Here is a 3,871-nt window from a genome sequence, read left to right as displayed (position 1 = left end):
AACCACTTGGGAGGTGGGAGGAACACTTGAGCCTGGGAGGTCAAGGCTGCAGTGAGCCGTGACTGCACCGCTGCACTCCAGACTGGGCAACAGAACACCACCCAGTTTAAAAAAAAAAAAAAGTTTCAGAACATGTTCTTCTCCTGTCTGCTACCCATCAGTGTCACGGGCCAATCATAGGACAAGTGTGAACTTGTGCTTGTTGGTGACTTATGGCATCATAAAGGCTCACCTCCTTTGCCAGCTGTGATGGCTCACACTTGTAATCCCAGCACTTTGGGAGGCCAAGGAGTTTGAGACCAGCCTGGGCAACACAGCAAGACCTCATCTCAATAAAAAAAATAATAAATAAATAAATAAATAGGACTCACTCCCAATTCTCTGATGCTTCTTCATCAAGGGAAACAATCCTTATTGCCTCACCATTTCTCACGTTAAGTCTGTATTGACATTCTCATAGACCTGGGATATTGTGTCTCCAGCACATAGTCCAATTATTTTCATGTTATCTACTGACATGTCTATTTGTCTCCCTGTTACACTGTGAGCTCCGTGAGGGCAGAAACAATGTTTGTATTTTCACTGCTGTGTCCCCAGTGCCTGGTCCAGGGCCCAGGACACAGCAGGCATACAATAAGCATGTGTTGAATCAATAAAGGCATCAAAGAATAAACCAATACATCAGTCAATAAATGAATGAATGGCCCCAGCACACACAGGAAGATCCTTCTTCTAGGTCTCCCCCGGAGAGATACCAGAGGGCAATGGTTGCTGGAGGTGTTTATTGGGGAAGCATAACTGAATTTGTGGACACTTAAGGGCCAGTCAGCCAACTCATAGCCCCAAGAGAGAGAGCCAAGCTCATTTAATTAGCAATTACAAGGCATTGATTACTCATTAGCTCTGGCAACCCTCATCTCCCTCCTCAGCCCCAGACAAATGAAATGCTTTTCTCTCTCCCTGGAGTACTGCCTCAGTGAGTCCATTAACAAGCAGAGAAAATGAGATTAGAAGACACCTAAATGCCAGAGGCACTTTATAAATGGGCTGAGCAGAAGGAGGTTCAATGTCTGGGTTGGGTCTAATTGTGGGAGGTTTCCTGGTCTATTTAGAATTGCCCCCTGGAAATGTAAGGTCTTTCAGAAAGGAAAAGGCACACAGATATTGCCTTTTGGGGTCCTCAATGGAGGAGGACATACTACTATGGGTATCTCCCAATCATCCCAAATTAATCATTTCAAAGTGAACACTCAATCTGCCCATCCCCCAGCTTCCTCCCCTGATGTGTCTGTGAATATGACAGTCCCCCTACATGCCCAAGACCCTCCCCTCATCCACTCCCCATGGTCCCCAAGATGAGTCACTGTGCTCAAATCCATCCTCTCTCCTCCAGCCCTCTGCCTCCATGCCTCCACCTCCCTGCACGTCCCAATCTCCTCACTGTGTCCCCTCCGAGGATATACACACATGCAGCCTGTTCATTCTCTACATGCAGCGAGGGGACTTTCCAGAACACACATCTGACCAAGTTCCACTCCCGCCTGTCACCCTTCCAAGAGCCCCACTGACTGCAGAATAACATTCAAATATCCGGTCAGGTGTCGTGGCTCACGCCTGCAGTCCCAACACTTTGGGAGGCCAAGGCAGGTGGATCACATGCACAGGACCACAGGCGTGTGCCACCACACCCAGCTAATTTTTATATTTTTAGTAGAGACAGAGTTTCGCCATGTTGGCCAGGCTGGTCTCGAACTCCTGACCTCAAGTGATACACCCGCCTCAGCCTCCCAAAGTGCTGGGATTACAGGTATGAGTCACCGCACCAGCTTAATTTTTTTCAGTCTTGCTCTGTTGCCCAGGTTGGAGTGCAGTGTCACGACCACGGTTCACTGCAAACTCTGCCTCCTGGTTTCAAGCGATTCTCTTGGCTCAGCCTCCCGAGCAGCTGGGATTACAGGTATGTGCCACCACACTTAGCTACTAATTTTTCTATTTTTAGTAGAGATGGCACAGTTGGTCTTGAACTCCTGACCTCAAGTGATCCGCCCACTTCGGCTTCCCAAAGTGCTGGGATTACAGGCATGAGCCACTGTGCCTGGCCCTTATTGATTCTTTCTTTCTTTCCTTTCGTTTTCTTTTTCTTTTCTTTCTTTTTTTTTTCTTTCTTTCTTCTTTCTTTCTCTTTCCTTCCTTCCTCCCTCCCTTCCTTTTCGACAGAGTTTTGCTCTTGTTGCCCAGGCAGGAGTGAAATGGCACGATCTCAGCTCACCACAACCTCCGTCTCCCGGATTCCAGTGATTCTCCTGCCTCAGCCTCCCGAGTAGCTGGGATTAGAGGTATGTGACACCATGCCCAGCTAATTTTGTATTTTTAGTAGAGACGGGGTTTCTCTATGTTGTTCAGGCTGGTCGCAAACTCCCGACCTCAGGTGATCCGCCCGCCTCAGCCTCCCAAAGTGCTGGGATTACAGACACGAGCCACCGCGCCCCGCTGGCCCTTACTGATTTTTTTTTTGCTGCCGCCGCCACGGCTTTTTGCGGCCGCGGCTTTTTCCCCCGCCGCCGCAGCTTTTTGCCGCCGCCGCGGCGGCTTTTTGGGGCTTTTTTCCCCCGCCGCCGCGGCTTTTCGCCCCGGCCTCCGCGGCTTTTTGGGGCTTTTTGCCCCCCGCTGCCGCGGCTTTTTGCCCCCCGCCGCCGCGGCTTTTTGCCCCCCGCCGCCGCGGCTTTTTGCCCCCGCCGCTGCGGCTCTGAGGGCGGGAGCGGCAGACTCGGCTGCCAGCTCTACCGGCATCCTGGCTCAGGCAGCGCCAGGAACTCTCCTGGTCCAGCTCTCCCGGCTCGGGGGTTCCTTGCCTAGGCGCCCGCGCCCCGGGCTCCCTGCCTCAGCAGCTGCGGCCTGCATAGAGCCGCGCTGCGCGCGGCAGCGATGGGAGAGAAGAAGGTGCGCGGTGGCGGGGGTGATGCGGTGACCACGGAGGGATCCGCGGCCAGCCGGGCGCTGCAGCAGTGCGGGCAGCTCCAGAGGCTCCTGGGCATCTCCATCGGCAGCCTGCGCGGGCTGCGTACCAAGTGCGCTGTGTCCAAGGACCTCACCCAGCAGGAGATACGGACCATGGAAGTAAGGGGGTCGGGGACCTGGGCTGGGCTGGAAGAGTGGCCCGGACACCTCCCTCCGGGTCCCAGTTCACTCCTGGCCGAGTTGCATCCTTGAGCCCCTGTCGCCCCCTTAGAGGCTTCCCCTCCCTCCTGCACTCCCTGATGAGGCAGCCAGAGGGCCCAGGACCAGCCCTCACCTTGGGCAGGATTTGTGGGGCAGGTGCGTGGTGGGAACTTGGATGGAGGCTCTAGGGGCCCGTGGGGGGGGCGGGAGGGGCTGCGCGTGGACATCCCCTTCCCCCCGGAATTTCCATCTGCTCCAGCCCTCTCATCTTGTAGGTGAGGAAACGGAAGGCCTGAGGGAGAACTGACTTGCCAGGAACCCCTGTTAAGGAGAATTAACAAAGAGTGGTTATGAAAGGAGCACTGAGTTGGGAGTCAGACCTGGAGGCCCACACCCTTGGTTAAGACATTATACCACCTTGAGTCTGGCCTGTTGACCTAAGGTGAGCCACTCCATCCTCGTCTGATTGTAGGGTCTTGACCTCAAGGGGTTTCCTGCAGGAAGAAGCAAATGGGTTTGCTTTCCTAGCTCTGTCCAGTACCTTAGGGACCCTGAGGACTGGAGAGATTCTTGGAGAGCCATCTGGTGTATGTCACGGGTAGGCATTTCTTGAAGGTCAGTCTGCCCAGTGGGCTGGCCCAGCCCTAATGAACTGTCTTGAATCTTTGGAGTTGTCTGTGTACTTTTAAGGGCTTCTCATCTTTGCACGAAA

The 3,871-nt window shown here is 53.7% G+C and overlaps 1 pseudogene; it reads right to left on the bottom strand.

Annotated features, from left to right (window-relative positions):
• Positions 1-2,344: 2,344 nt before the first annotated feature.
• LOC129462123 (circumsporozoite protein-like) lies at positions 2,345-3,427 on the bottom strand (annotated as a pseudogene).
• Positions 3,428-3,871: the final 444 nt, after the last annotated feature.

The sequence above is a fragment of the Symphalangus syndactylus genome, chromosome 14, assembly GCF_028878055.3.
Source record: "Symphalangus syndactylus isolate Jambi chromosome 14, NHGRI_mSymSyn1-v2.1_pri, whole genome shotgun sequence".
Taxonomy (NCBI): Eukaryota; Metazoa; Chordata; class Mammalia; order Primates; family Hylobatidae; genus Symphalangus; species Symphalangus syndactylus.
The sequence above is the reverse complement of the archived record's forward strand: the minus strand, read 5'-3'. Positions and strand labels throughout refer to the sequence as shown.